The sequence below is a fragment of the Panthera leo genome, chromosome A3 (assembly GCF_018350215.1).
Source record: "Panthera leo isolate Ple1 chromosome A3, P.leo_Ple1_pat1.1, whole genome shotgun sequence".
NCBI lineage: Eukaryota > Metazoa > Chordata > Mammalia > Carnivora > Felidae > Panthera > Panthera leo.
In genome coordinates, this window is record NC_056681.1 from 31,312,106 (window position 1) to 31,323,820 (window position 11,715).

Here is an 11,715-nt window from a genome sequence, read left to right on the forward strand (position 1 = left end):
CAGACCGGACCAGTTTAGCAAGGGTGGGCATAGCCTCGCCTTTTATTTTTTATTTATTTATTTTTTTTTTAATTTTTTTTTTTCAATGTTTTTTATTTATATTTGGGACAGAGAGAGACAGAGCATGAACAGGGGGGGGGCAGAGAGAGAGGGAGACACAGAATCGGAAACAGGCTCCAGGCTCCGAGCCATCAGCCCAGAGCCTGACGCTGGGCTCGAACTCACGGACCGCGAGATCGTGACCTGGCCGAAGTCGGATGCCTAACCGACTGCGCCACCCAGGCGCCCCTAGCCTCGCCTTTTAGATTATGGGCCATCTTTCCACCCAGAGGAATCTTGAGGCAGGGATCATGGCAGGTCACATGGTATGTGACCCCTGGCAGCACAGCACCGTGATAAGGGGCACCTGCTCTGGAGTTCAAGTAGAGACCCTATCACTTTTGATCTGTGTGTCCTTGGCAGGTACTTAACCTGTGACTCATTGGCCCCTCTATATATGGGAAAACGATAGATCAGTCTCATCAGGTTGCCATGTGAGGTTTCAAGGATGTAGAATGGGGCCTGGCTCAGTATAAGCACTCAGTCAATGTTAGCTCTTCATTACTCACCCTCGAAGGCACATTAGAAGCACCTGCAGATGGTTAAAAACTCTCCAGGCTCAGGCTGCACTTACATCAGAATCCCTGGGTGGGGATTTTAAAGCTCCAGGGTGATTCCGTTGAGAAGACAGAGCCCGAAAATAAACCCTCACATATATAGTCAAAGGTTTTGGTTTTTGTTTTTGATGTTTTATTGTTGAGAGAGACAGAGAGACAGAGCACAAGTGGGAGAAGAGCAGAGAGAGAGAGAGAGAAGGAGACACAGAGTCCGAAGCAGGCTCCAGACTCTGAGCTGTCGGCACAGAGCCTGACATGGGGCTGGAACTCACAAGCTGTGAGATCATGTCCTGAGCTGAAGTCGGACGCTCAACCGACTGAGCCACTCAGGCACCCCTCAAATGTTTTTTTCTTTCCCTAAGTTTATTTATTTATTTTGAGAGCAAGAGAGAAGGAGGGGCAGAGAGAGAGGAAGAGAGAGCATCCCAATCAGGCTTTTCAATGCAGGGTTTGAACTCACGACCTGTGAGATCATGACCTGAGCTGAAACCAAGAGTTGAACACTTAACCAAGTGAGCCACCCAGGCACCCCTAGAGTCAAATAATTTTGACAAAGGTGCAAAGACTATTAAATGGGGGAAAGGAGAGTCTTTTTAAAATATGGTGCTGGGATCGGGTGCCTGGGTGGCTTAGTCGGTTAAGCATCTGACTTCGGCTCAGGTCATGATCTCCCAGTTCATGAGTTCAAGCCCCATGTCAGGCTTTGTACTGACAGCTCAGAGCCTGGAACCTGCTTTGGATTCTGTGTCTCCCTCTCTCTCTGCCTCTCCCCTACTCACGCTCTGTCTCTCTCAAACTGAAATAAATGTGAAAAAAAAATTTTAAGTATGGTGCTAGGAAAATTGGATAGTCACATGCCAAAAAATGAAGTTAGACCCTTACCTAACACCATGTACAAAAAATTAATTCAAAATGGATTGGAGACCCAAATATAAGAGCTAAGACTATAATATTCTTCATAGAAAACATAGGAGGAAAGCGTCATGATATTGGATTTGGTAATGGTTTCTTGGATATGACACCAAAGGCACAGGCAGGAAAAGGAAAAATAGATAAATTTGGACCTCATCAAAATTAAATTTTGTGCAATATAGGACACTGTCAACAGAGGGAAAAGTTAACCCACAGAATGGGAGAAAATATTTGAAAATCACATATATGAAAAAGATTAATATCCAGAATGTATAGCAAACAACTCTACAACACAAAAACAACCATGATTCAAATACAGACAAGGGACTCGAACGGACATTTCTCCAAGAAAAATATACAAATGAGCGTTAAGTGAAGCACATGAAAAGATCCTCCACATCACTAGGCACTAGCGAAATGAAAATCAAACCACAGTGAGATACAACTTCCCACCCATTAGGATGGCTATACTTAAAAAGAAAACAAAACAGAAAACAAGTGTCGGTGAGAATGTGGTGAAATTTGAACCCCTGTGCATTATTGATGGACATGTAAAATGGGGCAGCCGTCACAGAAAACATTATATCGGTTCCTCAGAAAACTAAAACATAAAATTACCATAGGATCCAGCCATTTCATGTCAGGCTGTATAACCAAAATAATTGAAAACAGGGTCTTGAAGAGATATCACACCCATGTTCATAGCAGCATTATTCGTAATAGCTAAAACAGAAATGAAGTAGAGGCCACCCAAGGGTCCAAGAGATGAATAAACAGACTGGAAAAATGGAATATTATTGAGCCTTAAAAAGGAAGCCAATTCTGTGACATGCTGGAACACAGATGAACTTGAGGACATTATGCTAAGAGAAACAAGCCAACGACAGGACAGATACTGTACGTTCCTACTTTTTCGAGGTGCCTACGGTAGTCAAATTCATCATAGAATGGTGGTTGCCAGGGTCTGAGGGGAGGAGGGAATGGGGAGTTGTTGTTAAACAGGTATAGACTTCCAGTTTTGTCAAATAAAAAGAATTTTGGAGGGGCACCTGGGTGGCTCAGTCGGTTGAGCGTCCGACTTCGGTTCAGGTCACGATCTCGCAGTCCGTGAGTTTGAGCCTCGCGTCCGGCTCTGTGCTGACGGCTCAGAGCCTGGAGCCTGTTTCAGATTCTGTGTCTCCCTCTCTCTCTGACCCTCCCCATTCATGCTCTGTCTCAAAAATAAATAAACGTTAAGAAAATTAAAAAAAAAAGAATTTTGGAGGTTAAATACACAATAATGTGAGTGTGTTTAACATTAGTAAACTATACGCTTAAAATGGTAAGTTAGTAAATTTTATGTATACTTTTTCCACAATTTTTAACCAATCAACCCTAGAGAGAACATGTAATATGCTGAAAATTGATTTTTGGTAAATTATGTGAAAGGAGAAATTAAATATATCCTCCTAATTACTAATCGGTTATCCTAATATGATTTACTGAACAGTTCTTCCCTGTTCTTTTGTGTTATTTTGTGGAACGTGTTATTTCCTTAATTTTTAAAGATTCTGTGAATCTGTGGGTTCTTTTATAAGCCCCCAGTATTTAAAATCCTTTAAAGCTTAAAATCTTGGATATTTGTGTGATCGCTCCTTAATGATACACCTGCCAGAGACTTGTCTGTTCCATTAATCTTTTCAAATGATTATTTTTTAATGTTTATTTCTTTTTGAGAGAGAGACAGAGACAGAGACAGACCGTGAGTGGGGGAGGGGCGGAGAGAGAGGGAGACACAGAATCTGAAACAGGCTCCAGGCTCTGAGCTGTCATCACAGAGCCCAACGAGGGGCTTGAACTCACGGACCGCGATACGACCTAAGCCGAAGTCGGATGCTCAACCGACTAAGCCACCCAGACGCCCCCAAATAATTCTTTTTTTAAAGTTTATTTATTCAGTTTTTAGTAATCTCAACACCCCACATGGCGCTCAAACTCACCACCCTGAGATGAAGAGTCACACATTCTTCTCAACGAGCCACCCAGGTGCCCCTCAAATAATTCATGTTTTTAGTTTAACAATCTTCATTTTTAAAAATTTTATTTTATTTTTTTTAATTTTTAACGTTTATTTAGTTTAGAGAGAGACAGAGACAGAGAGTGAGTGGGGGGAGAGGCAGAGAGAGAGGGAGACACAGAATCTGAGGCAGGATCCAGACTCTGAGCCGTCAGCACAGAGCCCGATGGGGGGTTTGAGGACCTCACTGAACTAAGCCACCCAGGCACCCCTAAAAAAATTTTTTTTTTCAGAGAGGAAGCAGGATTCATCGGTGGGCATGAATAGGGAGGGGCAGTGCTGAGGTTCCCATGAGTGCAGAGCCCGCCATTTGTCCAAGGGGCCACGATCAGGGATCTATTTGACCCCACAGCCGTCTGCGATGAGTCGCTTTTCAGTCACCATGTCTTCAAATTCGTCGGCGTTAAACTCGGGAATGCCCCACTTCTTGGAAACGTGGATCTTCGGACGGCCAGGGAACTTGAACTTGGCCCTATGTAGGGCCTCAGTCACCCGCTCCTTGTTTTGCAACTTGGTACGGATGGACACGATGACTTACTTGGCCAGTGTGGACCCCGGCCACTGTGCCCTGGGGCTTTCCAAGGCACCTGCGTCCCTGTACAGAGCCTGTCAGCTCCAGCACAGAAACGTCTTGTGGATACGGATGACGTGGAAGGGGTGGAGCCGACCCCCCATGTGAAAACCACCTTTGCCACAGCCTTTCACCGTGTACTTGTTGGCACAAATGCGGGCAGCCTCCAGGGCTTCAGAGGGGAGCTGCTCATATTCATCTGACACCACGTGGCCACATGGCGGGAACTCGTCCCGTTTTGCCTTCTTGCGCCCCAGGTCAAAGATGCGGATCTTAGCGTCAGGGACACCTCTGCAGAAGCGAGACTTCTTTAGGAATAAACATGCCAATATTAATATAGATTCTTATTTTTCTATTTTAATCCCTAAGATAGCATACTATAATACAGTTCGGCAATTTCCTTCTTTCGTGTAACAATGGATCTTGACAGTCTTTCCACGTCACTCCTGAGAAAACTTCCATGTTCTTTTTAAGAACATAATTGCATAGTGTTTCACTGTATGTTAGGTATGGTGTATTTTTGAGCTCTGGCGTGTCTGAGAATAAGCTTCTTTTCCCCTCATACATGTAAAATCCTTGGGTCCCAGGGTATTCCTCCTTAAAACCTCGCAGATGCTGTGATCAACACCAGGCTGACGTTTGTTTCTTTGTTGGTATCTCCATCTTTTCTACCTGCATCCTATCTTTTTCCTCAAAGTTTAGGTACTTTAATGGGATGTCTTTAGATCTTTTGTTGATTCTATTCCGAAGACAGTAAGCTCTTTTATCTGCATATTTTTAAATCTCAGGATAACTTTATTCTCACATAACTTCAATTATTAGGTCTAATTCACATGTTCTGCTCTCCTCTTCAGAAATACTAATCATATTCATACTAGCACATCATACTAGGGTTTGGGGGTTCCTATTTCAGAAAACCAGATTATCAATGGCTTAAATAAAATAGAGGTTTATTTTGTTCACATAAAGAAAAGCCCAGGGATAAGCAGTTGCTAGTCTTGGTTCAGTATTTTAAGGATGTTGGAATCTAAAGCCCTGATTCCCTTGGCCTTTTCCCTCATGGTCAAAATATGGCTGCTCCAGCACCAGCGATCACATCCCTGATCCAGTGAGAAGAAAGGTGAAAGAAGCCAGGAGGAGGAAAGGATGGTACCTGTATCAGGAAACCAAGGGGCCCCTGACAGGCTCAAAGAGTATGTGACTCTTGATCTTGGGGCTGTGAGTTTGAGTCCCACCTTAGGTGTAGAGATTACTTTCAAAAAAAAAAAAAAAAAAAAAAAAAAAAAAAAGGCGCAAAACTGTCCCAGCAAACTTCAGCAGAGTTTAGCTTACTATCCCCTGGGCAGAACTGTGTCACAAATCCACATTTGAAGAATTTTTTTTTTAATTTTTTTAATATTTATTTTTCTTTTTGGGGGAGGGGCAGAGAGCAAGGGAGACACAGAATCTGAAGCAGGCTGCAGGCTTCAGGCTCCAAGCTGTCAGCACAGAGCCTGATGCGGGGCTCGAACTCATGAACCCCAAGATCATGACCTGAGCCAAAGTCAGATGCTTAACTGACTGAGCCACCCAGGTGCCCCTGGTGAATGTTTTTTTTATGCCACCTCCAACAAAACTAGGATTATGTCAGTACAGGAAAGGAGAGCGTGGATAGTTCTATTGTGTCTCTGGCAGAACTATGTGTTCTCTGGCTTCTAATCTTTGGCAGCTATCATTTTCTCGGATCTTTTTCCCTCCCTTCTAGGTGAACTTTCAAAGGACATCCTCCAAAATGGATTTTAATTCTGTTCTTGGATTTTAGTTTTCCTGTAATATTTTCTGATCTCACTCATCTTTCCCCTTCTAACTTATCCTACTCTCTTTTCATCTTGGTTTTTTTCTGTGTGACTTTTTTTTTTTTAATTTTTAATGTTTATTTATTTTTGAGAGAGAGACAGAGCATGAGTTAGGGGGAGAGGTACAGAGAGAGGGAGACACAGAATCGGAAGCAGGCTCCAGGCTCTGAGCTGTCAGCACAGAGCCCGACGTGGGGCTCGAACTCACAGACTGCGAGTCGGCCGCTTAACCAACTGAGCCACACAGGTGCCCCTCTCTGTGTGACTTTTTGCTTGCTTCTCACAGAAGCCAGAGTTTCTCCATGTCATGTTCTAGTGGACACTTCTGTGGAATGCCTGCTCAGCCCATCACCCTCCCCTCCCCTTGAGGAATAGGCTTGGGGGCATTAGGAGGACCATTTTGATACTATGTTATCCTGCGTCCTTAGACTGAGCTGAGTGGACCGATGGCAGTCAATTGACTCATCCTATCAGATTAGATGATCTCCCCCTGGGAGTACAAAATTGGAATTTAAAAGGACTATTTTAATCTGGTTGGAAATAGATGTTATTTCAGGAGTATGAGGCAGGCATCCAGTGGGATGCTGGTAGACGTTTAACAGCCAACTCTTTGTGAAAAATAAATGAGTATATATATAACAAAGCTTACTGATGTATAGCATATAATTTATGTATAATAAAATATATAATACTCTATTGCAAATCCCACATAGCCAATTGATTCTAATGGAGAGCTTTCACTGATTTTTGCTGAATTCTTGTATTTGTAGCAAAACTTTAGTCATAATTGTTGGATGAGGATAATTCCAACATGAATGTTATGAACATAAATTCTCATTTATGTTGTGTTATCTTAGGAAGGCAAAAATAAAACAACAAAGACCTATTTCAAAACTTTTCTTGTTAGTGATAGGAGGACTTCTTTGCTGCAAAGGGTAATAGTTTTGGAACATTTGCTCAAATTTTTGTGCTATTCCCAATGCAAAGGCTATGGTGCAATAAAAAAAATTTTTTTTATTGTTTATTTATTTTTTGAGAGAGAGATTGATAGAGTGAGCAGGTGAGGAGCAGAGAGAGAGAGAAGGAGACACAGAATCCGAAGCAGGCTCCAGGCTCCGAGCTGCCAGCACAGAGCCGGATGCGGGGCTCGAACCCACAAACCGTGAGATCATGACCTGAGCTGAAGTTGGAAGCTCAACTGACTGAGCCACCCGGGCGCCCCTATATAATTTAATTTTTTTTTTTTTAATAATTTTTTTTTTTTTAACGTTTATTTATTTTTGAGATGAGAGAGACAGAGCATGAACGGGGGAGGGTCAGAGAGAGGGAGACACAGAATCCGAAACAGGCTCCAGGCTCTGAGCTGTCAGCACAGAGCCCGACGCGGGGCTCGAAATCACAGACCACGAGATCATGACCTGAGCCGAAGTCCGCCGCTTAACCGACTGAGCCACCCAGGCACCCCTATATAATTTAATTTTTAATAACAGGCATGCCTAACAGCCAGTCTACAAAATTCCTGCAAATAACAATGGGCTTTCAAGAGTCTATAAGAACCAGCTCCAGTGCATGGCTGCAGCCAAGCTCTGCCACAGGCCTAGGAAGCAGAGGAGGCCAGTGGGCAGAACCAGAGGGAGAGAGGAAGGGGTGGCGGGAGGAGGGGAAAGAGAAGGAGGAAAAGAAGAATGAGAACAAAGCAAGAACACAAAGAAAGGCAAAGAAGAGAGTGGTTGGGGGACCATGGTGTGCATTCCTGACTTGTCCAACTGCTTGGTTCCAGTCACTCCTTCAGCCTCATGCAATTCTGCATTTCTATATTATAAAGATGTACTTCATATCCTTATCACAAATTCTTCTTTTTCCTTGTGTTGTTTTTTTTTTTTACACTTTATTAAGACCAAGTTGGTAAATCCAAACCAGCTTAAGATTAATACTTGCTGTTCATGCGGGGCATCTGGGTGGCTCAGTCAGTTAAGCGTCCGACTTGGGCTCAGGTCATGATCTCACATTTCATGAGTTCAAGCCCCACATCCGGCTCTGTGCTGGCAGCTCAGAGCCTGGAGCCTGCTGCAGATTCTGGGTCTCCCTCTTTTCTGCCCCTCCTCTGATCGTGCTGTGTTTCTCTCTCTCTCTCTCTCTCTCCCTCAAAGATAAATAAACACTAAAAAAAAGAAAAAACCTTGCTGTTCATACACTGAATTCTATGTTGAGGACTTTTAGGATACAATGACAAAAGATAAAATATTTACATCAATTAACATTTAGAGTCACAGTGCTAGCCACCCGACGTGTAAACTTCCCCAAGTGTCTTTGACCCAAAGTGCTATATAACATGTGTAGTGTTTCACCATAACACCGGTGCTTCCTCATCATGTGCCTGCTTGATATTGAATTATGGAATTGTTTGTAAACCATTTAACTAAACTTCTCTGTTTACGAATTCTTCTTGATTTCAACTGAAGTACAGAGGTGTGTGGGAGGGCAACGTAGAATGAGGTTGGAGTTTTCTGGTTTGTCATTTACGTATGTTTTGCAGTTGTGTTTAATGATGGTTTTAATGTGGGTTACACTTGATTTTAGTCAAAATTATTTACAAATTACATTGTCAAAATTCCAGCCTTTCCTTTGAAGGAGCTGTCAGTTTCGAGTGAAAAGATAACAATGGTGACGAGGTTTTGTTCTCAAGTGAGACATTAGAGAGATCAAAGATCGCGCAAGTGGGGGAGAGGGGCAGAGGGAGAGAGGGAGGGGGGAGAGAGAGATGGGGGAGGGGGAAAGAGAGAGGGAGAATCTCAAGCAGGCTCCATGCTCAGCACAGAGCCCGACGCGGGGCTTTATTCCACAATCCGGGGATCACGACCTGAGCTGATATTAAGAGTTGGACACTTAACCAAATGAGCCACCCAGGTGCCCCAAGTGAAAGATGATTGAATGAACCCCCATGTATGTATCATCTACCTTCAACAATTACTAACTCCTGGTCCATTTTGCTTCATATACAGACTCTTCTCCCACTGGATTACTGTAAAGGAAATGCCAGACATAATGTCATTTTCATCCACAAATAAGGAAATTTTTTAAAAAATGTATTCCCAGTCTTAATTTGGTTTATGCGATCGCACTTAATATTAGTACCAAATTTTTTTCAAGTTCTATTTATTTTTTAGTGATCTTTACACCCAACGTGGGGCTCAAACTCACAACCCCGAGATCGAGTTGCTTGCTTCGCCCACGGAGCCAGCCAGGTGTCCTCAGTATAATAATCTTAAGCCTTCCTCTATTGAGAAATCCTGGGGGCCCTCGGTGGTCATGAATGAATCAAGCCAGATGCCCAGGAAAGACCCCTTTCCTCGTTTAAGCTGTTTTAAGTTCGCAAGCACAACAATGTGTAACACAATTGCAGTTTTCTTTGTGTGGTGTGCCCAGTTTCCAGCCACGCGTCTGCTGAGTCCCCCAAAGCCATTCCTTTTCCTCGGTTTTATTTTTCTTCGGCCCCGCGGTTTTTCCTTTTTACCACTTGGAACAACAGGTTCAGAGTAGATCCCAGGAATCTGTGTTTTTAAGAATCATCTGGGTAAACCTTGCATCCGGTACATTTGAAAAAGACCAAGGTGGGAGATCCTTGGACCACACAGAGGCCTCCCAGCTCCACCAGCCCGTGGAGGGACTCTCAAGGATTTCTCTCTGTGTCACCCTCCAGGCCACCAGCGGAGCCTCTCAGCTCTCCCTTTGAAACACACTCAAGAGTCAGATCCCTCCTCACCAAATCCACGGCTACCACACCTCAGTGGAGACAACCATCTTCTGTCCTCTGGATTATTGCGGGCGCCCCCTGATGGGTGCCCCTCACCACCATTGCTTTCCTATAGTCTATTCTATTCTCCACACAACAGCCATACCGGGTCCTTGAAAAGAATCAGATACCATCTCTCTCCTGTTCGAAACCCTCTGTTACGGACTGAATTGCATCCCCTCAAAATTCCTATGTTGAAGCCCTAACCCCACCCCCCCACCCCCCAGTGCCTCAGAATGTGACTGTATTTGGAGACAGGGCCTTTAAGACATAATTAAGTTAAAATTTGGTCATTAGGGCGGACCCTAATCCAATATGACTGGTGTCCTTAGAAGAGGGGATCCGGACATAGACACGCACAGAGGGAGGACCACGTGAAGTCACAGAGAGAAGACAGACGCCCACCTGCAAGCCAAGGAGAGAGGCCTTGGGAGAAACCCACCTGTCCGCCCCTTGATCTCAGACTTCCAGCCCCCATGTGAGAAAAGACATTTTTGTTGTTTAAGCTCCCCCATCTGCGGTACTTGGTTATGGTACCTGTAGCAAACTAATATACCACTGGAGAATGGCTCCTGATCCCCCTTCGAGAAAAAGCCAAGATTCGTACTCAAACCTACCAAGCCCTAAATGATAAATGTACCAGATTAGGTGCCCACTGTTTGGAAACTCACTGTTAGCGCAAGTTGGAAGGCTGAGGAATTGCCATTGTTACATGAAAATGGGATCAACACAGTTACTGCTGCCGCAGGAAAAATCCAGAGTAGGAAGGAAAATTAGTCATCCAAAAGTATTAACCTTGGGTGCCTGGGTGGCTCAGTTGGTTAAGGTCTCGGGTCAAGATCTTGTGGTTCGTGAGTTCGAGCCCTGCACTGGGCTCTCTGCTGTCAGCACAGAGCCTGCTTCGGATCCTCTGTCTCCCTCTCTCTTTACCCCTCTCCCACTTGCTCTCTCTCTCTCTCAAAACTAAATAAGCATTTAGGGGCACCTGGGTGGCTCAGTCGGTTAAGCCTCTGACTTCGGCTCAGGTCATGATCTCACGGTTCACGGGTTCAAGCCCCACATTGGGCTCTGTGCTGTCAGCTCAGAGCCTGGAGCCCGCTTCGGATTCTCTGTCTTCCTCTCTCTCTGCCCCTCCCCTGCTCACACATACTCTCTCTCTCTCCCTCAAAAGGAAGTAAACCTCAAACAATTTTTTAAAAAATTAAAAGTAAATAAATAAATATTAACCTTCACGGTGGTCACATAAATTAAAGTCTCATCTCAGAACGCTTAGCCAACTCTGCCTCCTCACCTTTCTGGTCCACTCTTCAATGGAGATGTTGGGGACAATCCCTTGGCCCTTTGTAGACCCGGCAGGACCACACAAATCGCCCTTCGTCATCCGAACCGGGTATTGACGGTGGGTGAAGGACTGAAACGCAGCGACAGGCCATTGCTCATTGGAACGGAAGGACCGTCCATCTGTAGCCCGGCTGCACTGTTCCGAGTGCCGAGATGTTCCAACTGCGGCACGTAGGCTGGGAGAGCCGGCTGGCTCCTGTCTGGGGCGGGCAGCTGATATTCCAGCCAGGAAATGAACTGCCTCTTCTAATTGGCGCTGCTGCTCTTCATGAGGAGGGGGAAGGCAGATTTAAATGATGTGCTTCGGGCAGGGAGGTGGGGCAGGAAAGGAGAGACGGTTTGGGTGAAGAGCTTCAATGAAGACGGAGAGAATGTTGCAGGTGCCATCCGGGTCCCGCTTACCTGCTGATTAGGTTGTTTGGGCTGCCAAGACCCGGTGGCTTCGCCGACAGAAAATGTGTTTTCTCACCGTTCTGGAGGCTGGGACGTCCGACATCAAGGTGTCAGCAGGACTGGTTTCTTCTGAGGTCTTTTCCCCTTGGTTTGCAGAT

The 11,715-nt window shown here is 44.7% G+C and overlaps 1 pseudogene; it reads right to left on the bottom strand.

Annotated features, from left to right (window-relative positions):
* Nucleotides 1-3,817: 3,817 nt before the first annotated feature.
* On the bottom strand, nt 3,818-11,204 carry LOC122215208 (annotated as a pseudogene).
* Between the last annotated feature and the right edge of the window lie 511 nt (nt 11,205-11,715).